We start from the raw sequence: 26,518 nt of genomic DNA, 5'->3' as shown, positions 1-26,518 counted from the left end.
ACCCAGAGGCAGTTGGGCGTGCTTGCCGCACCGAGCAGCACAGGCAACGCAGGAAGCGACAGCGGAGGCTGTACAAATCGAAGGACAAACACCAGATGATGCAGAAAAGCGAGCTGTCTAGCGGAGCAACAACGAGTTCGTCGCACGCGCCATCAAAAAGCAACATTTAGAAAAGCTTTCGTCACCTTTCCGCTATCTAACTGTACCTACCGCTCACAGCGTGCGGGGATAATTATGCCGGCAAAACGTAGTTTGATAGTCGTTTCCAGGGGTGCTGCACCGCATGGGCTGGAAATAGTACTTCATTGACAACATTATCAGCTACAGAATCTTTTTCTAGTGGCTGTTAAAACGTTATAGTTCCCAAGGGACATTTTACCGTTCCTCTGTTCCGTTCCTTCCGGAGCGCTTTTAGATATTTCTTATTCTTGTTTTATTTATATTTATGGCTTTTTTTGCGCCATTGGACATGTTCGCAACTATATCCGAGCATTATCAATGCTCTACATACCCCACCTTCCCACCATGCATGCCCGCCCTTTCCATGTTATATATAGTGCCGACTACAGCCCGCTAAATATACCGGAAGAAATAAAAACGCGCCTTAGTACATGGATATAAAACGGCTCTGATTTCGAGCACATAATAGCAGGAAACAGAGCTGCGCGTACGGGCAGGCGTCGGACGAAATGCTTTGTATCTCGCCTCGGAATCTGGCTCCTTTCGAAACAATACAGACGCGGGAGCCATCGGGCAGTCGCACAGCGGTGTCTCGCAAAGTGGAAGAGACGGCGCCTGCTGCCGTTGCCGACTCTTGTGCCTCGCTTTCTAGCGAGGGCCATTTCCCGGGGCTGGCGTCTTCAAGTCGCCGAAGTCGGCTTGGCCGCTGAGCTTTTGTTTTGCCGGTTGCTAACTCAGATGGCGCCTGGCCAGATGCGCGTTGAACACGCCCTCCGAACGTACTTGTCTTGGTGGCTCGAGGCACTGCAAGCGAATTCATCGGAAATATTCAAATTCAGAGGCCAAACAGAACGCCGACTCGTTTGTGGCATTAAAAAAAAAACAACCTAGTGGTCTTTTCACAAGCCCTTTTACTGCAGTGCAACGAACACTTTCTTTGAAGCAATGACTTTTGTAAACGAAACATGGTGCCTCATATCCTCACGCTCCATAAATTGGGACCTGCAGGCCTATTTTGTAAAGTTTCATTCCGTTTTCGTTTGATTTGGCATTGGTCGCTGCTCCCGGTGACGTAGGCCTTGAAGGATGTCGTTATGCTGGACGTAGCAAAAACGCTCCCAAATGGCCACTTGCATAAACGCGCCCTACGCCCATGCCACATTGGCGAACCAATGCTGACGTCGACGAAATATGGAGCACTACGACGCGTTTGACATGCATGGCGATGGCCTAGTGGTGGTGTTCGGTTTTCCAGAACCGAATTGGTGGCCTTGCTGTGTAGAGTACCCACTTCGCATTCGGGAGTGCTGGGTTCGATCCCCAGTGCCACCCCGTTCTCCCCTTGTTCCGTTTTTATGCTTATATTTGAGGCACTTGTGCATGAGGACATGTCACACTGACAGTTTAAATGCAGGTGTGTGTGCGCTGACATTGAAACGCTCGATAAAATCCTCCATATTGCAGTTATTATGACAAGAAACCGCGCAGAGCTGAACACTTAGTGCGGCATTCCACAAGCTACAGGATGAATCACCATTAAGATTCTCACGTTGTTTTAAAGGTGTTATGATAGGAGGACACCATCGCAATAATTCTCAAAAATATCTAATACCGCTTGGTACTGAATGCTACCAAATCCGCCGACGAGGACAGCGGATATGAGCTGCTGAAGATTTTCTTCACGGCATACTATTTATGCTTCCTCATTTACCTTATAAGCATGGAAGCATCTGCTACGCAATCGTGCCATTATATCTGTTTGTAAGCCAGTTTTATTAAAAGTCCTCTCCAGGCGTAGAAAAGTCATATTCTATAGTCATTGCAATGTAGATAGCTAAAACCACGGGCCTTTAAGATATAAGTTTTGAAGTTATTCCCTTTCTTTGAGCAGAGATAGGACACGACATCTTTTGGTTGCTTCTCTCACTTCTGTAGAGGGTTGTCACAAAAATAGGCGCACATTTGGAAAGCCGGCACGGTGCGAAAGGAAGCTCGCCCACGCGCTCTGCGCAACGACAGAGAAGCTTGAAGAATCAAGCCTTGATTACTCATGGAGAGCGTGTAACCTTGAGCGTGCTGAATGAGGCCCTCTCCACGTCTGGAACATTCGCTCCTCTCGTGACCAATGGCAACACGTGCCTCGACGGGGGGGGGGGGGGGAGAGAACGGTTGTACTGTTGATTCTAATGTTGAATTCCAATGGCAGATCCGGATCAAGTTTTTCTGCTCTGTTGGGAGCAATCGTATTCCAATGGCAAAATGGGAGTGCGAGTTGTCTGTTCCAATGGCAGATCGGGATCAGACGTCGATCCCGGATCGCTCCGTGCGATATTTGCTCCACCGAAATCGGCAGATTTGACCGGAACCTCGCGCGACATTTTACTTTCCCGCGTCTGCTTCCGGTCATGACCGGCTGCATCCGTGCTGTCGCATACGCGAACTTCCTGTCGTCGCTACGCGGTGATCCGGGATACGTACAAGCAGTATTTTTTACTTTTTTTAAATTGAATTCTCCCAAATGTAATTATTTTTCGTTTTGTTCGCGTCCGCACAAGTTAAAACAAAAAATTTTCTTAACGGGATATCAATTCCATCGCGGTCAATTCTTTGTGACCGCTTTTTAGACCAAAATCGTTGACTTGTTTGAACCTCCCGCGCTTTCTGACGTCAGACGACGCGTACTCTCTAAGCCTAGCAGGTCTGTAAATAAGGAAGCAATCTGAAAATTTGGCGCGTTTCATCACTAGAGTTTTGTGGTGCGGGCATCATCACACAAAGCGAAAGCTTCGTGCGCCTTTTGTTTGCCGTGAACGTGGGAGACAGTGTGGCGGCAAGGACGAATCGCTGGTGAAGCGAGAGGCCGTGCTTCGAAGGGCGCCGCCATGTTGCCTGAACTTGGAGCTATTCTTGCGCTGAAGTGCCCCCGCGGGAGCGCATGCATTCCATTGGCAAAATGGGAGGGAGGGATCTCCGTCTGAACTACGCGCTCCGTTCGTGAGCCGGCGGAGCGCTCTCGATCTGCCATTGGAATTCAACATTAGTGCATGTGTCTTGGCACGAATTGACACAGACGCGGCGCGCCCTATATATGAACGTCGTTTAGCGCCGTCAGTCGGCCCATGCCGTAGTTCAAGCTTTGAAGAAGCGCTCCCGTGCGGCTCCCGGGTCAACACCACTGAGACCTGCCACCATTGCGACACCTGCGACAGCCACCATTGTGATGGGAGAAGACAGCTCGATATGTCATATTGAGGTACAGAGCAAGGGTACATCATCTCCCTCCCTACTCTAGCATCGCGCTGATCGGGCTAGCAAAGGTACTACAAACAGTATCAGACATTGGCTTGACCATATACAGTGATGACATCACTATATGGCCCACCCGGAGCTCCCCGGCCTAAAAAGAGGAAGCCCTCCAACGAGCAGCTTCCTTAGTGGTGATGTACACGGAAATAAGTGTTTTCAGGGGGCGCCAGAAAAATTGGAAGTCATCCGCGTCCACAAACACCACTACACTAGCCCAGGCCCAATAGAAATCTGTCTTGAAGGGCAGCGCATCGAGGAATTCACGAAGGATCCTAGGCCAATGCATCCAGAGCTCTTTGAGATTAAACTTCACACTTCTAAGTCCGAAGACAACCACCCCGAATATGACACGAATGATCAGGCGCATAACCAGGGGGAGGAAAGGGATGAGAGAAGAAGACACACTCAGTCTCGTTCAAGCAGTGGTCGTCAGTAGGATAGTGTACGGTCTGCCTGCCACAAATTCAATAAAAAGGAGAAAACCAAGTGGAGACGCCTTAAGATGCGCTTTCTAAACGGCGCTGTGGCTACTTTTTCACACCTTCAACGAGCGACTTGAACGCTTAACAGTCAACGAAACCTTCGAGGAGATAAAGGATGCCTTCCTAGCATCTCAGAAGGTCCTACTATAAAACCCCAAAACAAGGCACACCATCCTATACAGAGAATTGGCTCACCTGCGGACCAAAAATGAATGGCTGAGAGAAATTTCCTTCCCTCACTCATCAGGATCAGAATCAGAGTGGCCCCAAACCCAAAACACATGCACATAGAAGTTCATGAAGCAGGAGTACGTGAAGTGCGTGAGTGGCACGACTATAAAGGCTCCTTAAAAGCACCCGAATGTGGCCTGCGTGGACACCTCTGCCTCTTCAGAAAATGACAAGGCAGCGGTGGTGGTTCTTGGCCACGACACCAACCGATAATTTGCGCATCCCTAACGAGCTGTAGCGCTAACACGCAGAAACTGCAGCTCTTGCTCTCGCTATCGCCCATGGGGAAGCGGCCGGACGATGTCTAACAATTAGAACTCTACACAAGTCTGCCGACAGTTCGCAAAGCGCACAGTCCCGGAAGTGGCAGCAGCCCTACTATCTAGTGTGGGGTCCTCCCCTCCGCTTTCGCAAAAACAAGAAGTCATCTGGATTCCTGAACATAATGGACTAAAGGGAAACCAAGTGACGAACGGTCTAGCTCGAGCACTAACCAATCGAGCAGACCACATTCCTCGCCTCGCAACCCTCTCCTCATAACCCTACGGAAAATACCTAAAAACCCTCAGATTAAACAAGGAAATATACTCCCCATCTTACAAAAACCTTATCATGGGAGAAGCCATATGTTGGCGACAGATACAGCCATATCCCAGCCTGTAATCATACAGTTTGTTTTTTCCTAACGAATGCCTTAATGCATGCCCCTGGTGCGGCAACCACCCAACACTCTTCCACATCTCATGAGGCAGTAGTGGTAAACTACCGCACTTAAAAACACCACACGCATCGTTCAAGCAGTTGGAGGCAGAACTTTGCAACAAGGAATGATCTGGAAGATCAGCGCAAACTAATCGACTGGGTTAAGGCAGCAGGGGCAGCCACTGGCGTTCTCAAAAAAGAACACTCACCACCGTCTCAATTCCTATATTTCGCTCAATAAAGTTTTCAGTAAATCACTCAATAAGGACTGGTGCACAGTAAGATGCTGCCGGACTTTTCACATGTCTCGTACATAAACTGTTGATAACCTGAAAGTCGAAAAGGTGACGTGAAGTTAGGTTCACTCATCACCATGATAGGAAAGGAGTAGGAGCAGACTGTTGCAGAAATTTTCCACGCGGCGTCGTAGGCTTCAAATAATCCAGTTAAGTATTGCCTATTGAAGAACCCCTGTCCTGCAGGAGGTGGTTTCGAAGAGGCGAAACTACACGTTAAGAAATTTTCAGTGGCACTCCTTAGACTGTATAAACGTTGGCACGCACGAAATAATCTGGCGCAAGGCACCAGTCAAGTGCTTAATCATCACCATGATTTTGCTCCGAGTGGCGGACAGTTGTAGTAGAAGCGAAGGCTGCTGTGCATCAACGCTAGGAGTGCGCAACATTCGAGGAGGCTGTGCTGCGCCGTACCGATTAGTGTTCGCCAAGCACGGCACTGGCGATCCCATGGCATCTGTACCTTGGAGTGGCGAACCTATTATACAGTGTCAGGGGCCGGGTAGCAGCATCCCACCGCAGCCACCGGTTGTTACGAGTCGGGCAGCATGAGCAGTTGTTGTGATGCAGAGTAGCGTGGTTGGGCCGAAGAAGGGATGAGGAACGATGGATGCTGACATTTGGGAAAACGATAAACAAGGGTTTACTGGCACTTTGAAGAAACTTATTTACATATTTTAAGAAAGACAGAGCAAACAGTCACAAATTAAAAGTTCATACCGTTGAGCGTCTGGATGAGCCTTGTCGCCAAGGCCCAGAGCGTTCATTCCTACTCAGGACGCTTGTTAAATACCCTAATGCTCCGCCCCTTCACAAGGCGGTGGCCAATTCAACACGAGGCAAAGATCGGAAGAGTGACACAGCACATAGCACGCGGAGGCACTCGTGGGAATGGGCGAGGAGGATTCGGAGGTCCGCTGCTACTTCGCCCCAAGCTGCTCGTGTCGATCCAAACACAGGTGCGGCGCCGTGGCTACAACCTCGGCGGGCTCTCTCCGGTCGGGGCGGCTCTTGTCAGACACGGCTAATTAAAGGAAGGCGCCGTTCTCCTCTCCCCCCATCGACTGTCTACCGTCGGTCGCGTCTTGCGAGGAACCAGACAAAGGGAAGGTCACCCCCCCCCCCCCCCCCCCCCCCGCGAGCCTAGCGTGGGAAAGATTCTGCGGACAGGATCCCAGCCCATGCTTTTTTCGTGGGATCGCCGTGGGGTCAAACGACGTGTCGAAATTGCCACTGTCGTTTCCGCTACCGAATGTCATCCCGGTCGACGGAATCTGTGCCTAAATCCTCTTCGGGTGACTGGACGTGCGAGAATGAACTTTTGCTCCGCAGTCCTCCAGGCCTCTTCTCATCCTGGTGTCTGAGGTCCAGCTCTGGGAATTTCTCTGCGAGGCGGGGCAAACGGAACCCCAAATACCATGCCACACACAACAAAAACAAGTGCCGTCTGTAGCCCACTCGTCCCGTCAGACCATTACAAAAACAAAACTGATTATACTAAGATCTCTCTGAAATTAGGCCAAATTTCCCCGCATAAACACGAAGCGCGAAGCGGATGCAAGGTTCAGGTGTTCGGACCTCTCCAAACTGTTGTCAACATGCGTGACACTTCAAGACAATTATAATTGTGTTTGGAATTGGTCGGCAAGGTGGAAACAATTTCGGACGTTACCCGGGCAGGAAGGAATCCACCGAGAGGTAACATCGAGACTTTCAATTTTGCCCCAACCTATTCTTCATTTGCCACCAGCAATATTGCGGTCTTTATTTCGTGCTTCATGACAGCAAACACTTCGACACCTGCTGTAAATGTGCAAAACTGACGTTACGACACCTTCCGTAAATGTGCAATCTTGCACAGCAAAACTTAATACATTCTTAACACAACTTAAAACTTACTGCAAAACCTAAATACTGCAGGTACCTTACCTTGCGCACCTCCCTTTCTCGCGGTGCCCTCACCCTTCACATCTCCTCTTTGACTCAGCACCGAGCCGCATTTCTCACTTGAATTTGAAGCTGACAAAATTGCAGCTCGAAAAGAACTGCTGCTTCAGAGTTCATTAACTTTTCACAGCACAACGCAACAACAATTCAAAAGCTACATCACTGAGTGAAAATCAAGAAGCGTACAAAACCCACTCAGGTGTGAACGTAAAAAAATATTCTACAGGAGCATAAATTATTCCTGAAGAATTTATTCCTGAAATCCCTCTGAAAACCATGTTGTGACTCAAGGAAGGTACTGTTTTCTATTCTTCAGCCGCGGCCTGGGTGGTCGCAGACAGACAGTGGCTTTAGCAGCCGCGACACGATAAAAACCAAGGGTCTTAAGTTCGCGTTGACACCTGCGAGCTGCAGATGCCACGCGACAATGATTCGTTCCGCACCCCGGCCACACGTCTTCAACACCTGAGCAGCACTTGAAGAGTTGAATGCGAGGGGGGAGCGAACGAGTATGAAAGAAATGCCTGCGTGCACTTCTCTCTCGATTCCTGAACGCCCTTCCCTTCTTTTTTCTACACGCACGCGTTCTACTTCGATCTTTCATGCGGTAGTAGTGCGTGCTTCTTTGTGGCCCGCTGCGAGTTTCACTTGTCGTTCAAGACCTTGCGCAGTGTCACCACTATGGGGCAGGTGGCTTTCGCTTTATTTGAACCCGTGTAGTCAGTCTGGCCTTCGTGGGGTGCCTATCGCATCTGGTTAGGTTTGGTTTGGCTTATGGGGGTTTAACGTCCCAAAGCAACTCAGGCTATGAGAGACGCCCTAGTGAAGGGCTCCGGAAATCTCGACCACGTAGGGTTCTTTAACGTGCACTGACATCGCACAGTACATGGGCCTCTAGAATTTCGCCTCCATCGAAATTCGACCGCCGCGGCCGAGATCGAACCCGCGTCTTTCGGGCCAGCAGCCGGGCGCCGTAACCACTCAGCCTCCGCGGCGGCTTTATCGCATCTGGAGTGCAGTGCTGAAAGTCTTGGACGATTACATTGTTGACCGGACTTCACCCTTGCAATGGTTTCGGCCATTGCTTTGTCTTTCTTCTGCGGACTACAACTTGGCTTGGTTCTCCTTGCGTGCGGCCGCTTTCCAGAAACTGCCCTAGCTGTTCTTTTTTGCGCACCTTCCTTTCTCGCGGTGCCCTCACCCTTCACATCTCCTCTTTGACTCAGCACCGAGCCGCATTTCTCACTTGAATTTGAACTATCGGCTCGCGCTTTCGGCGAGTCACTGCACATCGCAGCCCTAAATTGTTCCGACTGCTCTTTACTTTCCTCTGCGCCTAGCAACTTGCTCTCCTGAGGCCCGCTATCCGACCCTACAACCGAAACTCTCTGGCCCGCAACTTTACCTGAACCACACTCTTTGGCTAACGCTGCCTTCTGGCCAGCGGTTTCAGTGGCACACTCAGGTGACTCGCGGTCACTCTCTTTACAGTAAAGCGTCTGCAATACGGGGCTACTATTCTTCGCCAGCTGCATCGAAAGAGGGTCCTTGATTCCTTCACTGCGCTGGCCGGAGAGCTCACAACTCTCTTCCTGAGAGAAAATATGTGCCTTTGAATCGACAAATGCTGCCCCGGCCGGCAGCTGCCGAACTGGCGTTCCTTTCTGGGCTTAAACCTTCCCTGCCGTTACTCCCCTGAGCAACGGCTGTGTCCCCAGCTGACCAAGCAGGGTTCCTAGGCTGGTCGCTGACACACTGATGGGAGCGCTGCCCGCTGCCATCACATCGTACTTTGGAGTCCGACTCCCCATGAATAACAAAGTACCTGTAAAGGGCTTTTTTCGCGCTCTCATAGTTGTCGACATCCTCGTCGGACAGGCGCGCTAGTACGCCGCCGACATCACCTGGGGGGATGGCCACCAACATCGTTGACCAGTAGCCTTGGTCAAGCTCTTCCTTAGTGCAAATCAACTCGAATTTATCGAGGAAACTTCTGAAATTGTCTCCTCTTTGAAAATTTCTCAATCGCGCTCTCTCTCTTTCCCAATTATGCAACTAACTTTACGCGTCAGCTCCTGCTGCTGTTGTTCGCGTACTTTCTCCAGTTCAGCCTGTCTTTCGCGAAACTTCGCCTTCAATTCACGTTATCGTTCCTCGCGAAGTTATCGCCTTTCCTGTTCTTTTCTTTGCTCCAGAATCTATCCTCATGTCTCCACTGCCTCCTCTACCGTTACCACCTCTGCCTGCATAATGTCCAGAATCGCCTCTCTTGTTTCGGTGGGGTCTGCTGGAATGCCCAGTTCTTCCAGAATTTCAAGGCGGTCCTCTGCCTTGAACCTGTCCATCGCAGAACGCACCTGGGCCGCTAATCCCCACTGAAATACAAGCTCTTTCCTGAAGCGAACAAAACAAAATGCCATAATTTTCATTCCCCAGATAACCAAAATCCCACAACTAACATCTGGCTGTGCTATTGCGGTCTGGCGAAATGAGTGGCAACCATCGGGCACTCACGCTGTGGAGATATGGCTGACGCCGTCAGTCCCGTAGCTTCCATCCAGTTGTCGCTTGTGACTTTAGACCCCCATCGCTGATCTACAGTTGTTGGGGCGCCCAGGCTTCGGATCCCACCGCTGGCAACCAGTTGCTAGGGGTGGTGTAGCAGCATCCCACTGCTGCCACCAGTTGACGTGGTGCAGGAGTTCACTCGAACCCGAGCTTCTTCGGGTAATGTGTTCTAAGCTTTCAGGCTGAGGAAAGATGCAACTCGAAGTTTGGGAAAACGATGAACAAGGGTTTACTGGCACTTTGAAGAAGCATATTTACATATTGTGAGACTGTGGACCAAGCGAGCTCTTTATTCCAGCTGGCAAATATGGCCGCCACTCCTCAAAAGACGAAGATGCGAGATGATGATGAATATTCACAGATGAAGACGAGGGTCACGCACTGTGCTCACACTTTCTCCCCCTATGGGCGAAAGCGACCGTCCCGGGCGCACGTTAGAGGGAAGTAGGGCGACGGGTGAAAGGCTTTAAGCACGACACATGAACAATCTCTTCACCGCGACAACGCCGGTCATGGGCAGGATGGACAGGAGCAACGCGATAGTTCACAGGGGACGTTTGTTCGAGTACAGTGTACGGACCAATAAAGTGGCTGAGAAATTTTTCGCACAATCCGGGGGTACGCACAGGAGTCCACAGCAACGCTTCATCACCAGGGAAGAAACGCACTCCACGGTGTTTGAAGTCATAGGTTGTTTTCCGGGAGGCTTGGCAGGCGTCAGTGTTCAGGCGGGCAATGGTGCGACAGTAGGCAAGACGGGAAGTAAATTCGTCATAGGAAAGGCCGGAAAAGGTTACAATAACAATACAATACTTTGTTTATTTCGCTTTTCGCCATTACAGAAAGCGTGGGTGACGAAATAAAAGCGGTTCACAATAACCGCTTGACGGGCTTCGTCACCCGAAAAAGTCGATGATGACAGCAGCGGCAGTTCTTGCGGCATACAAATAACAATTCACATCTCAAACAAAACAGATTGTGCTATAATGCAAGTAGGGGGTTATATATATTAAACAATGACAAGGAAAGAAAAAACGGTCGACATATGTATTTCAGTACTAATACAACCAAATCAATAAAAGTTTCACGAAGTGCACGAAAAGACATTGTGTTTATATTGTTATAAAGAGAGGAGTTCAAACATCTTGGTAGTATATATTTGAGCATAGCAAAACCATAGTTTGTTCTACATCTGGGTACCGAAAACATTTCAGCGTTTCTAGTGGTATACGGCGTGTTGGGTGGTACCAGCTGCACAATACGGGACAAAAAGGGGTCATCTCTTGCAGTCTGTTTTTTTATAAAAACAGGCAAACCTGTACTCAAACAACCTAGGAACTGGAATTATTTTGTATTTTATTCGAATGGGGCGAGTTGGGGCGTCATAGCAGGAATTTGTAATGACTCGTAGCATTTTCTTCTGTTGAAGAAAAAGCTTTTGCAAATTGGACACTGTAGTATTTCCCCATACCAAATAGCAGTACCCTAAGTATGAAAAAAGAATGCATAGTAAAGGGCAAGTTTTGTCTTAGTAGGTAAGATATATTTATGGCGAGAGACGATACCTATGAATTTAGAGAGCTTGGTGCAGACCTTGTTCATGTGAGCATCCCATGACTTTGACGGGGTAAAGTCTACGCCAAGTGATGTGAATGATTCAACATATTCAATTTGTGCGCCACTGAAAAAGGTAGGCGGTGCATTCTCTATCAACTTGCCCTTAGCATGAAATATTATCGCCTTTGTTTTTTCCTTATTTACTGTCAAGGAGTTTGAGGATGACCATTCCTCCAGAGCAGTCAATACTAAGTTCGCTGAATCGGTTAATTGGTTAATGTCAGTGGAGGAACAGAACAAAGTGGTGTCATCAGCATAAATAGTAAATTTTATCTCGTTGCTTATATTAGTGATGTCATTTATACATAAGTTAAAAAGTATAGGACCCAAGAGACTACCCTGTGGCACTCCATTTGAAATTTGTAGGACATCAGAGCGGCAGTTATTGATGACAACAAATTGTGAACGCGAGGACATATATGACTTGAAAAGGTTGAGGGCATGGCCACGTATACCATAATGTTCAAGTTTTGCAAAGAGGGTGTTATGATTGAGGGTATCAAACGCCTTGCTGAAATCTACGAAGATTCCAAGAGTGAGCTTCTGGAATTCAATATTACCTAATATATATTCTTTTAGATCAAGTAATGCATGTTCTGTTGATTTGTTCTTGGTAAACCCGCATTGGCAGTCATTTATAATAGAGTGCTTTAGAAGAAAATTATGAGTTCAATGATGAATTACGCGTTCTAGCCCCTTGGAGAAGAAAGGTAAGACCGATATGGGCCTGTAATTACTTAAACTATTTCTATCCCTCTTTATGAAGATTACTGCCACCCTAGCAAGTTTCATATCAGCAGGAAAGTGGGCTGTAGTGAGCGCCGTGTTATATATATGCGTTAAGCAGGGAACTATTGAAGGCAGGACATACTTTATTGGGCGACTCTGGAGATCGCAAGAGTCTAAGCCTGTCGTGTCTTTCAAGTCTTTAAAAATAGAGTACACTTCATTTTCATCTGTAGGTTCAAAGAAGACGGATTGTGAAAGTTTATCACCCAGAAATTTTGAAAAGTCAGGGCTGTGATACCGACTGCCAACGGTAGTAAAAAATTTATTAAAAGCACCGGCCAAACGAGACCCACTAAGGTTAGTTCCATCAACTACTAAACTTGTCATGTTATTTGGATGTGTAATTCTATTCAGAAGTAGATTAAGGCGCTTCCATTTTTCTTTAGGGCGATTGGAGAGTTCCTTACCAAAAAGGTTATTGTGGTAAGTGGTCCTAGCTGTTTTGAGTTCTTTGTTCAAAGAGTTCCGAAATGCTTTAAAACGGGGCAATGTGAAGTATCCCTAGTCCTAATATATTCAGCAAATATCCTGTGCTTCTTTTTTACAAGTCTTATAAGTCTAGGGGACATCCATGGTTTGCGAGCGTTTTTCGGCAGTTTTACTTCAACAGTAGGAAAACATTCGTGATAGATTGGTAAAAAGAGTCGCAAGAAAGCTGTGTAGGCAGCATCCGAGTCGGTGCTTAGGAAAACAGGTTCCCATTCTACTAGCTCTATGCGACTTCTAAATGTTTCAAGGTTTTTCTGGGAAATACACTGCCGACGTGGATTAAAGGTTTGTGTTGGGAGGGGTTTAGTCTGAACGCGCAGAAAAATAGGCAGATGGTCACTGATGTCTACTGCAAAACGCCCTGCGGTGAGAGGCACATCATAATTTGTGATGAAAAGGTCGATAATGGTATATGAAGTGGAAGTTATGCGTGTTGGGCTATTTATAACGTTCTGGAAGCTAGCGGCTTGAAGCAATGTTGTGAATTCTTGTTGTGCAGGACTGTTAACACCCATGTCAATATTAAAATCACCTCCTATACAAGATAAGAAATTATCTGACAAAAAAGTGATTTCTTTTTCAAAAACTCGAAGGAACTCATTCATATTGCCTTGTGGTGGGCGGTAAACGACGGTAAGTGATTGATGGTTACATTGGACTGCAAGCATTTCAATATTCTCGTCGCTCAGACTGTGTTCCGATAAGATATGGCACGAATAGCTTTCTTTTACTAGAAGGGCGACGCCCCCACCACGTTTTGAGCTTCGGTTAAGAAAGAATGTATTACAGCCTGGAAATCGAATAACGTCACTATCGAAGCGATACCATGTTTCAGATAGCATGATTGCGTCGAATGTACACTGAAGGCTTGACAAAAAAGTGTTCAAATGATCCGTCTTATTTAAGGCACACTGCATGTTCAAGTGTAGCATTTGCAAACATTTACCACACTTATTGTTTCTTAGGGAGCAGTTGAACTCCCATGGTGTGAAAAGGGGCGTTTCTTCCGTATTAGTATAAAAAACGGAAAAAGATGCATCTGCTGAGCGACCAGTTACTATTCCATTTTTGGCGAATCATCGTGAAGATACAGGCGAATGACGTTGGATCCATCAGTTTTGCGTGCGTAAATAGCCCCATTTCTTGTCCACACGTACTTCCAGTCAACTTCTTTTTTCTTTGCTAATGCAGCTCCAAGAAGTTTTTTGTTTTCGGGCGTTAGGTGTTCGTTGACATAGATTGAAGCCGTGCCTTCCAGTCCAACATCCTCGACAGTAAGCCGCATATTTTTTGATTTCTGCAGCATATCACCACGCTTGGCTTTGGATTTGAACCTAACAACAATGTTAGATTTGCCGGATTTGTGGGGGCAGAGAAGAAAGATGCTTCGAGAGTGAAAGTGGGGGGGGGGGGGGGGGCGACCGAACACAAGAAAAAACGGGGAGAAACTGGTTGTTCGTTGCACGCACGGTGGAAGAATATTAGCTTGTTCTTCCATCGTGGTTGCACGGAAGTATTGTAGGCAAAGGTTACAAAGGGGAGCATGGCGTCCCAGTTGGTGTGGGCGGGGTGAATGTACATAGACAGCATATCTGACAGGGTGCGGTGAAACCGCTCGGTGAGCCCATTGGTCTGGGGGTGATAGGCTGAAGTTGTTTTATGGGCTGTCCGGGAAGCATGAAGAACTTCGGCAAGGATGCTGGAGAGGAATGACTTCCCGCGGTCACTGATAAGGACACGTGGGGCTCCATGGCGCAGAAGAATGGCGTTGAGGAAGAAATGGGCGATTTCGGAGGCAGAGCCAGACGGAACGGGGGCTGTTTCAGTGTACCGTGTTAAGTGGTCGACAGCTGTGACGATCCAGCGGTTGCCCGATGAGGTTAGTGGCAAGGGACCGTACAGGTCGATACCAACGACTTCGAAGGGTGAGAAAGGACAGGGAAGAGGTTGTAGAAGGCCAGCAGGAGGAGACGTGGAGCGTTTGCGGCGTTGGCAAGGGATGCAAGATGCAATATATTTGGCGACAGAGGTGGAGAGACCAGGCCAAAAGAAACGGCGCTTTATACGGTCATATGTTTTCTGGAATCCTAAGTGGCCGGCCACGGGGTCGTCATGAAGCGCCTGCAAAACCTCACGGCGAAGAGAATGGGGAATGACAGGCACCCAGGCGTGACCCAGGGGGCTATGATTGTGCCAAAGAAGGGTGCCGTCAACCAGCTTGAAACAGTTGAGTTGGCGTCGGAGGCGGGCATTTGGAGGCCGCATAGCACCACTCAGGCGTTCAATGAGAGTTCGGCAGTAAGGGTCGGCCAGCTGTGCTGAAGCGAGATCGCCGAGAGCGGGAGCGGGCACCAGATTAATGGCTGCGGCCGTCGAGGCGTGGGTAGGGATGGAATCAGTAGTTGGGAGCGATGAAGCAACAGGAGGAGAGCACAGAGGTTCGGCGGAGGCGAGGGGGCAACGAGAGAGCGCATCGGCGTCTTTGTGTTTTTTTCCCGATTTGTAGGTGACTGTGAAATCATACTCCTGGAGGCGGAGAATCCAGCGGCCGAGGCGCCCAGACAAGTTCTTCTGGGACGACAACCAGCACAGCGCATGATGGTCAGTTACAATGGTGAACTGGCGACCGTACAAATAGGGGCGAAATTTCTGAACGGCCCAGACAACTGCAAGACACTCTTGTTCAGTGATCGTGTAGTTCTGCTCCGCTGCAGTCAGGGTACGACTTTCGTAAGCAATCACGCGCTCAGTCGAAGATTGCTGGCGCTGCAGAAGAACGGCACCAATGCCGTGTCCACTGGCGTCAGTGTGCAAAATCGTTGAAGCGCTGTCATCAAAATGAGCCAGTATCGTATCAGATGTGAGAGCCTGCTTTAGAGAAGTAAAGGCGGCCTCGCAGGCCTCAGACCAAACGAAGGGCGTGCTGATTCCCAGAAGCTGATGCAAAGGTGCGGCGATGGATGCGAAACCTCGGATGAAACGACGAAAGTATGAGGCGAGTCCTAGAAAACTGCGCAGGTCTTTAATCCGTGTGGGGCGGGGAAAATGCAGTACTGCAGCAACTTTATCAGGATCTGGTTTTATGCCTCTGCGACTAACGACGTGTCCGAGAACTTTGATAGAAGTGGAAGCAAAGCAACACTTCTTTGTGTTACTCTGAAGTCCGGCCGCGGAAAGAGCACTTAGAACTTCATCGAGGCGGGCGAGGTGCTCAGAAAAAGTCGAGGAGAAAATTACGATGTCGTCCAGGTAGCAGAGGCAAGTTTTCCATTTCAACACGCGGAGTACGGTGTCAATCATGCGTTCGAACGTGGCCGGAGCATTGCACAAGCCGAACGGCATAACGCTAAATTCATATAAGCCATCTGGCGTGGCGAAAGCTGTCTTCTCTTTGTCCTCTTCATGCATGGGGATTTGCCAGTAGCCGGATCGGAGGTCAAGACTTGAGAAAAATTGAGCACCTTGGAGACAGTCGAGGGCGTCGTCAATCCGAGGAAGTGGATAAACATCCTTTCGAGTGATCTTATTGAGGGCGCGATAGTCGACACAAAAGAGTACGGAATTATCCTTCTTTTGTACCAGCACGACTGGTGAGGACCAAGGACTTGAAGAACGTCGGATGATGCGGCGCTTGAGCATGTCGGTGACATTATCTTGAATAATTTTTCGTTCACTAGAAGACACACGATACGAGCGGCGGCGAATGATGCGCGAACCGTCAGTGTGGATGCGATGCGTAGCCGCCGATGTCTGGCCCAAAATTTTCGACTGGGTATCGAAAGAAGCGGCATGTTTGTTCAAGAGGGCAAGCAATTCTGCTTTTTGAGCAGGCTTGAGATCGTCGCCGATAGTAGCGGAAATAGCTGCCGGAGAAGAAGGATGGGATGAAATGGCGAAGCTGGATGGTGGCGAGGAAAGAACGGTGACAGGTTGAATAGTAGACACAGAAGCCACTTTAGTACCAGCGCGCAGAAGAATGGGCTCCGACGTAGTATTGAGCGCAGTCAGAAGGGCAGTCCCATTGACGAAGCGAAGAAGGGATGCGACGAGGAGAATGCCCCTGGAGAGAAGACGGGGCACGGCTGAGACGAAAACGTCCCCAGCATGTACATAAGCAGAAGCAACTGAGATGACATCTTCGGAGCCGGGATAAAGCACATGGTCCGCGGTGTTGATCAAGTGATGAGATGGAAATGCAAGAGCGTCAGAAGGGTCGGAGTCAGCAACTTTCAGAGTAGGAGGGCAACATATAATGACAGCTTGCGCGGAGAGGAGGAAATCCCAGCCGAGGATGAGAGGGTGAGCACAAGATGGAAGTACAGCGAACTCGATGTGGTGCAGGATGCCGTTTATAAGGACGCGTGCTGTACACAGACCGGAAGGATGCATGGATTCTTCATTAGCAGCACGGAGAGAAGGACCGCAGTAAGGAGTGCGCACTTTACGAAGATGGGAACACAAAGCAGAACTGATGACGGAAACAGCGGCGCCGGTGTCAATCAATGCGTCTACAATGCTGCCTTCAACATTAACAGCTAACAAGTTCCACGGCAGCGTGGGAGGAATTGAAGGGTGGGCGAGTGGTGCAGCTTTACCTCCGGTGGCGACCGGAACGGAGCTGCAGTGTGGCGACGGAGAGGACGCGGGATCTAGAGCAGCCTCCACCACTTGTGAGACTGTGGACCAAGCGAGCTCTTTATTCCCGCTGGCAAATATGGCCGCCACTCCTCAAAAGACGAATATGTGAGATGATGATGAATATTCACAGATGAAGACGACGGTCACGCACTGTGCTCACAATATTTTTAAGAAATAAAGAGCAAACAGTCACTAATTAGAAGTTCATAGCGTCGAGCGACTGGATGTGCATTGTCGTCAAGGCCCAGAGCTTTCGTTCTTACTCAAGACGCTTGTTAAATACCCTAAGGCTGCACCCCTTCACAAGGCGGTGACCAATTCAACACGAGTCACAGATAGGAAGAGTGACACAGCACATAGCACGCGGAGGCACTCGTGGGAATGGGCGAGGAGGATTCGGAGGTCCGCTGCTACTTCGCTCCAAGCTGCACGTGTCCATGCAAATACAGGTGCGGCGCCGTGGCCACAAACTCGGCGGGCTCTCTCCGGTCGAGTCCGCTCTTGTCAAGACACGGTTAATTAAAGGAAGCCGCCGTTTCTTCCCCCATCTACTGTCCACCGTCGGTCGCGTCTTGCAAGGAACGAGACAAATGTAAGGTCATTACCCCCCCCTCCCCCCGCGAGCCTAGCTTGGGAAAGATTCCGTAGGCAGGTTCCCAGCGCATCCTTTTTTTTCGTGGGGTCGTCGTGAGGTCAAACGGCGTGTCGAAGTTGCCACTGCTGTTGCCGCCACCGAAGGTCATCCCGGTCGATGCAATCTGCGCCTAAATCCTCTTCGGCTGGTGTGCATACCGTTCATAACAACAGCAAGAGCTGTTACTGGAATCTTTCCCGAAAAGCCAAGCGTATCTCTGTGGACACCTATCACGCGACCACCTCATGCCGGTGCCTCGCGCTACCTCTGTCGTCTTAGGGTTAGGCCTACGATCACCCGTGGTCACGTGACCAGGCGTAGCTTTTTCCCGCAACTCGAAATGTTCGAATAGCGGATCGAATTCATTGTTTCCAAAGCAGGGCTCACTTTTACCCCGCACAGTGTGTTCCTGCGACTCAGGTTTGCGCGGAAAGGCGTGTTCAGTGCCGCGACAGTTTTCGTGGTGCTCATACTTATAGCATTCAAAGGCTGTGCGACGCGGCAGTGATCGGCAGTGCTCAGTTCTAACAACCCTGCTGGCGACACGACGTTTGACCATCCGATGGAAAGTACTTGCGGAGTTTTCTCACGCTTGGTTCGGCGGGAATGGCCTTCTCTTTGACTGGTTCCCAGCAAGAAGGACGCCTGGGGCAGCGACTGACGATGGACAGACGGCAGGGGAATAGGGGAACTGTGCCTTCAAGTTATTAGCCGTGCAGCCCCCCATCATAGAGAGCTCGGCGCAGTTGAGGCCCGCGGCGCCGCACGCATCACATGTGTTTTTAGGAGACAGGGAGCCGCTTTCCCAACGCTTGCACCTCTGTAGGAAATAGCAGCGGACTTGCGATTCCTCCTCGTCCGTTCCCACGGGTTGACTCTGCAACGAGTGCTACGTGCTGTGAAACTTTTGCCATCTTGGAGAATTGTGCCACGTTTTGGATTGGCCACCGCCGGATGAAGGTGCGGAACATTAGGTGATTTAAGGAGCGTGTTGAGGAAGAAAGGTCATTCTGGGCCCTGACGACAAGGCTCATCCAGTCGCTGGACGCATGAAATCGTAATTTGTGACTGTGTGCTGTTCCTAAATATGTAAATAAGTTTCGCCAAAGTGCCATTAAACCCGCTTGTTATCGTTTTCCCGAACTTCAAGCTCCATCTTTCTCCAGCCCGAAGGCTCGGACATGCTACCCAACAGAGCCCGGGTTCCAGTCAGCCCCTGCGTCCACAACATCAGCCAGTTTCAGCGAACTCTGCCTTGTTGCTTGATATTGACGGCCAAGAGACTCAAAAGTCTCGTCCCTAGATCTCAACTTCTGTGATATGACACTAGTTTGTTCTCCGTCGTCGTCAGAAGCAAAATGCAGTTTTTCTACGCACATGACACGATGGTCACAATGGTAATGTGTCGACTTCGCGTTGCGTGCCCCTATACTGGAGACCAGTCTTGGAGCTTTCTACAGTTACAGCTTTAACTCCGTGAGCCGCCGCTAGCCCTTCGCTCTTTGGCGCGAATAATATCAGACAAGTGGTGAATTGTAATACGTAGATTCAATTAGTATTCGACTCGGTTCTTTCGCTACTTGATATCGCATTCGATCCGGTTTCTGACTGCACTAGTTGTGTTCGATTCGGAAGCAAAGCTGGATTATCCTTAGTAGACTAGGTTTCGAAAATGTACTATTCGCACACTCATACGCGCAGGCCAAAGCTCACACATCGTTCATACCCGGTTGAAAAACACAACAGAAAAGTTTCTCTCGTCACAACAGATTTGCTGTTATGTTATTGGTCAAAAACTTCCACCAGAGATTTTTGTAGTAACAACATAATTTTGTGTACTTGCTACAAAAAAATACAGCAGAAGAAACCACAGTACTGCAGAAAAATATCTCAAAACAAAACAACAGATAAACCTGTTGTGTAGACAAAACTACAGAATATTTTGTTGTAATTTTGATAAAGTTCTGTCATTTTTTTCGACTGGGAACCTTCGTTGTCTCTGAGTGGGACCCTGTCGGAACCTGTGCACGCGTCTGTGTGCGAGTTTTAAGTTGTTATAGGAAAATGTATGCGGCAGCTGTCTTACAGTCTTAAAGTTAACGAAGAGTTGAAAGGGGCAGATATTGAAAAACGTAAGCCCAGTGAAATATTTAATCACGCAAGTTCCTCTCCCTTCTTTTCCTAACTGTACGAGAGGGTTCACTGTTGCGCACAGCCTTGCTACACTGCTCTGAATGCCGCTATGCGGCCACATCCGCAATATAGGGCGTCGGAATCGTCACTGCTAACCACCAACCATGGGGCGGAACTGTTTAGAATCGGGAGTACAGAGGCAATTGTTTATATACTCGGTCGGCAGAATCGCAGTGTTGCGACAAAGGGGCGCTCGTCTAATGAAACGAGAAAGAACGAAACAGAAGAGAAAAAAGAAAAACAAGCCGCGTAAAACGAAATACAAAATCAAACGAGTACAGTCTGGTGATTAAGCAGGATAAGTGGTCAATGAAAGCTTTCAGCTTACAGGGTTAAAGTTTGGGCAGGAGACACCTCTTGCTTAACCTTCCAGCTCTGGGCGCGCAGACGGCAGCGCTTCACGGCAAGCGACACGTGCCGAAGTGTACGTGTATCCCGGACGCGCAGGAAGCGTCGGGAATGACTTTCGGGACCGCCGCCGCCTGGAAAGGGGAAATAAGGAAGAGGGAATGCAAGCGCCTTCTCTATATAAGCCTCTGGCTTGCGCGAGACACTGGCGCGTTGTATTGCTTTACGATCGCCGGCGAATCAGCGAAAGAAAGCTCTCCCAGGAGGGAATCTTCCACGCCTTCGCTGGACGTAATCCCTCGTAAAGGGAATGCTCGATAGCGCTGTAAATAACCGACGCAACGGCGCGAGTGGGGAAGAAGGGAAAACAATAAAGGGAAACGCAGCGGCACCAGGGGCGCAGGACGGCAACGGGAAAAAAGAGCGGACGAGCAACATCTGGCTTGTAGCTTCGAGACCATGAGCGCTTGATTGCGCGCCGGCGCGTTTTTTATGCAAACCGACGGCAATCGAGGAAAAAAATTGAGAACAAAAGAAATAGTAAGAAGAAACGGGAGGCCCCACTGGGCAAGAAGGCAATCGAATAGAAGGGACGACAATGGTAGTCGCGTGGAAACGCCCCTCGGAATGGGCGGCCTGTTTGTTTTCCCATATACGTTCGCCACGGAATAACGACGCTGATTGCGCCGTTCACGAGGGAACGATAAGTATGGGGCAGGAAAGGTAAAATAAAAGGTAGGACGGCCAACCCAGATTCCCGAAACCGAAGGACGGCTGCAAGAGGAAGGTGACAAGGAAATAAAAACGGGAGAAAAGGCAGATGGAAACATTGGTGGACAAAGCAAACTCAATGAGAGACGAAGAAAACGGCCGCTCCTGATCGGAATCGCATTGCGGCGTTTTATTTCGCGAAAATAGCTTTTCCATGCGCTGTTCGTCGCCTGCCTGCTTCGCGCCACAGTTTTGTTCTACAAAATGGCAGGCATGGAAATAATGTGCGCCGTTTTTACCGCTGCTCACTTTTTAAACAACGGGCAATTCGTTTCGAGTATAGAGGTGCTTGCATTTGCCTCTTTTGGGTTGTTCTTGTGTTTCTGGCTGCGCTGGCTTAGCACCGTTTCCGCACGAGCGGCCACTCAAAGGCAGGAAAAAATTCGGGTGGACGGGGCTGTTTTCGAAACATCTGCAACGCTCGTTAGGGGATAAGTCATTGGGTAATCAGTTGCACGTCCTTCCCTACGCGCCCTCGGTATCGCCTGCCACGTTCGCTTGCAAAACGGGCCTCTTAGATGTGTTGTTGATTTCCTCTTTCTAACTGCATCGTTATTTTCGGTTAGGCGAACCGCCATGGGGAACGCTGTCTGAAAATTTAAGCGAATTGGCCATGCTCTAAGTTGAACTGCGCTGTGAAACTTTTAAATTCAAATAATATATTTGCGCATGCAGACATGCACTTGGTTTAGACGCACGACCTAATGAATATTGCGGATCGATTTTGACCACTCGTGGCCTTTTTTCTTGCAATTAATTTTTAATACAGCAGCCCACCGTAGTGGCTTCCTGGCACCGAGCACGAGGTCGCGAGTTCGATTTCCGGGCACATTTTGAGGCAGGCGGAATGCAGGGACGCTTGTGCTCCCTACCAACTTTCCACGCGTCACGGCGAGTCTCTGCCTACCGTACATGTCATAGCCCCTACCTTACCACTGTTGACATCCCCTTAGTCTCGCCCCACCCTCACCCATCGCACATTTAGTAGCAATCAGTCATGAGACAATGTCTGCCCTTGCACTACCGAAGTGAACGAGAAACTGCCTTGGGATAGATTACATACAGCTGTGCACGGAGATTCTCCTACACTTCTGGAAGCCAAGCCTGTCAAGTTGGAACTATCAAACGAAAGTTCCTCCTTCCCATTCTCCTTAAATCAAATGGGAGGGTGGAATAACCTTCCCGTAAGAAGAGCTTGTGACGCACAAAGTGGCTTTTCAACGTTGAGTTTGATTCACGCAATGAAGGACCGTACCGTTCTTAAGCTTTAATGTCGTTATTAAGCTCAATGAAACGCTCGGCAAAAGCAGCGCCTACTTTGTGGCATCGTTAGACTGCCAATGAAATGCACTCGATGCCATTCACAGGAAGGGTCAGGTAAGGTCTTTGGAGTTGCGCCAAAAGTCACGGAGATAAGATGCTGGAAAAAGTTCGCAGGCATGAAATAAAATATATTGGAACAGGTCGAGTGCAGCGGCTTTGGATCAGAAATCTAAGTGACTTCTTGGAACTTCACCTAAGGCACGATGTAAGACGATATTTCGCGAGGGTGAAGCGCTGCTGGGATCTTTCAAGGAGGATATTTATTTTACCCCAAGCTTCATCTTGGAATAACGCGCATTCCGCGGAAAATGCGAGGTCTTTCGTTTTCAAGCAGCAGAAAGAAAGACTAACCCATCATTTGCAGATGCTCACTGACAGTTCTGTGCACAACATGCCCACATGTAAGGCTGCATTCGAGAGGGAGATAAACCATTTTATCAACGCACGTTCAAAACGCACAACAGATTATAGGATGGTTTGGTTTATGGGGGTCTAACGCCCCAAATCGATTCAGGCTATGGGGCACGCCATAGAGCTCCGGATAATTTCGACCACCTGGTGTTCTTTAACGTGCACTGACACAGCAGAGCCCACGGGCCTCTAGCATTTCGCCTCCATCGAAATACGACCACCGCGGCCGGGCTCGAACTCGCTTCTTTCGGGTCAGCGGCCGAGGGCCATAACTACTGAGACACCACGGAAGCTTTCTATATTTAGCCATGGCGACTGAATAATGCTTATTCTCTTATTATTGCAGCGGAGTGCATTGACCTGTTTGAAATCATGGCTAGATTACTAGACTCGGACCCACATGTCGTGCAAATGAGTGATTTTATTTACGCATGCGACGCGTGCGACCGTGCCGCTCCTGATTCTCGCAGGGACAGGAGCGGGCCAAGTGTTGTCAGGTGTTACGAACAATACAGTGATTACCGATACAGGAGCGTCATGTTGTTTACTCGCTCATTCGCGCGCATTGAACGGCGATTCCCACACTCGCCTGTATCGTGTTTATGCATCTTCCGCACTCGTATTACGTGAGCTGTTGTGTGAAACTGCCAGCTTCGCTTTCCGACAATTTCGCGATGGTTGCTCGGCCCGGAGGCAGTGGTCCCTCAAAATGTAGGCAGCCGTGGGCGTTTTGGAAGTTAAGCTGATTGCTTGTTAGTGACCAAGAATTTATCATTCGTGTTCGCACGCAGCTTCAATCCTATTTTGCTGGTAAATATGCTGTTGCTTGCCTGTTGAAAAATGTTCAAGCAAGAAGTACGAGCGGTAGCTATTGAAATTGTTTCTGTTAGGTCGTTTCGTAGGAAATACGAGAAACACACATCTCACATAGCTTTGTACAACCTGTATGAATTGTAATGGGAAACACATGGCTTTCAGATGGATAAAATACGTAGTGTCGAATTTGATTACAAAAGAATGATACAGAATGATACAGGTGCATCCGAGTTCGATCTCGTACTAGGCGTGCTTTGCACTGTGAGCGTCCGACGCGATAAGTTTCACTTGATGAACATCGCCACGTGGCTGCTAAACTGATTCCGGGGATGATATCAAATGACTCCATTGTGATCAGTACGTGGGAGGTAATATACGTGTTTGTGAATAATTATTACCCGACGTTGTTCAGTGCACCCTCTCACGCGTTACACGCCTATTGTGGCGTCTTTATCTGATGATTTTTTCTCTGTACTTGTGGCTCTCTTGAGCGGCAGGAGGTAAAGCTACTAACTGATCGTTTACCTCCATCAAAAATCGCTTTTCTTGATGGAATTTCACGCGGGATTACAAATGCTTTTAAATCTATTTTCATCCTTATCCTGCTACACGTCGTCGCGGTGGGTTTCGATGCACAGACCCTTAGTCAGTCTTATAAGAAAAATCACGCAGTTTTAATCTCGAAGAGTACTGATGAATAATTGTGCTATTTAGTAGACTACACGCTTATCACACTGACGAACGGTGATTACAAATCTTCGGCAAAAATTTTATCAAATCGCCTACACTACGCAATGTTGCTTTTCATCGGCTCTAGTCAGATTTGTGGTTTTTGAGGACGCTTTATTCAAAGTAGGTACAAATCTCCAATGAAAAAGGTACAAATCTCGAATGTTGCTCCTATAGTCTCATGATCGGCTTGCTTTGCTTTAAATCGACCTTGCAAAGGCATTTGACCGTGTTCGCCATTCAGTTCAGTTTTCTCTTCTAGAGCGTGCCATTGTTGGGTCCCCTTTACGTAAAGGTGTACCACGTCACTAAAAGAATTGTTCTCCTCGCTTGATTGTTAATGGCCATCTCTCAGAGCCCCGTGCGAATCCGCTCTTCCGTGATGAAAGGCTGTTCCTTTATCTTAAGTAACTGTTTGTTAATTTTCTGCGTAACGGTAGTATACATGAGCTTCCTGTTTTGGTAATTAAGTAAAGGGCTTGCACAGGCTGACGATCTTGCTTTCTTTCTGCATTGAAGAGCCCAGTATTATTGACAAATGTACGCGTGACAGATCCGTTCGTCATCACTTATGATGCTCTGATCAGTCTCTCCAAAATTTCTGGTCTGTGGTTTGGTTCACAAAGGCTGAACGCCCCTCCCCCCTCCCCCCCCCCCCCATTATGCTGGAATAGAATGGTCGTGTGTGCCCTCTAAATATATTGGCAGTTGACTTTACTGAAGTGAAATGCAGATTACTGGAGAGAACGGATTCCGGCCGTTCAGCTTTATGCTCTGACTTTTTTCGCGCATTGGCTTTGAATTTAATACATTCGCTTTAGAATTGCTCCATCATAAAGAAAAGGCGGCACCCGGCATGTATAGTTTAGTGTACGCAGAAGAGCCACCTGCCACGGTATGTAGGTGGCAAAGTGGAGAGAAGCATATCACTTTTTCCACATGTAGGGGAGAGGTGGGAGCGCCAGAAGGTGGCTGCCACGGGAAGATCCTCGCAAAAATGTGATTAAAGAGATTACTTTGAAAAGCTGATAATGACGGTTATTGAATGAAAATAACTGAGCAAAAATCACATTGACTAAGGATTAATAAGCAGAGAGCAAAGCAAAGTTGCTCAGCAGCTTGCCCAGCAAATTTGAGGAAATTACCTGTGTAAATAAATAGATGGCACAATACAACCTTTTTCCGTAAAGTTCTGAGACTGAATCCATTTAAAAAGATGCGTTTAACATTGAAATCATTTGTGCAGCACACCTTCGAAATATTCTCCATTGCAGTATATACACAGCTTCCAACGCTTTTTGAGGTCTTGAAAACAGTTGGAAAACGCTTGTTTTGGCAGGACTGTCAGCTCCTTTGTCGTGGCGCCTTGATTGGCCTCCACGCTCCCCATCCAGCGGCCTTTTAGGGCTCTCTTCACACGAGGAAACAGGAAGAAACCGCATGGGGAGAGGTCAGGCGAGTATGGCAGATGGGGAAGTACAGGAATACTGTGCTTGGCGAGAAATTTTGTCACGTTGAAAGCAGTGTTCGGCCTTGCGTTATCGTGGAGAAGGCTCGATTGTCCAGATGCCCATAAGTCAAGGCAACGGCGTCGCAGTGCATCACGTATGTGTTGGAGCACACGGATATAAAACTCCTGATTCACCGTCTGCCCTTGTGGGACGAACTTGTGGTGTATGACACCTCTGGCATCGCAAAAAAAAAAACTATCAGCATCGTCTTTGTTTTGGTCTTCTGTCGCCGCACCTTTCTCGACGCCGGAGACCATATGTGCAGGGTCCTTGTCCCGTACAGTTTGGGTCTAGTTTCACTATTTTATTGCGTTATGAGCAAGCTGAACCTTTATCTAGAGTCAGTTTAATAGGGTAGAACGTTGGGCCAGTTGGTGTAGTGACATATTTAAAAACTTTGCGCAGAATAACTCAGGACGGGAGGGAGAAACACGCACACACACACGAGCGCAACGTGCGCTCGTGTGTGTGTGCGTGTTTCTCCCACCCGTCCTGTGTTATTCAGCGCTAATTTTTAAAAATATATCGCTATAGTCA

The sequence above is a fragment of the Amblyomma americanum genome, chromosome 3, assembly GCF_052857255.1.
Source record: "Amblyomma americanum isolate KBUSLIRL-KWMA chromosome 3, ASM5285725v1, whole genome shotgun sequence".
Taxonomy (NCBI): Eukaryota; Metazoa; Arthropoda; class Arachnida; order Ixodida; family Ixodidae; genus Amblyomma; species Amblyomma americanum.
This window is presented reverse-complemented; position numbering follows the sequence as displayed.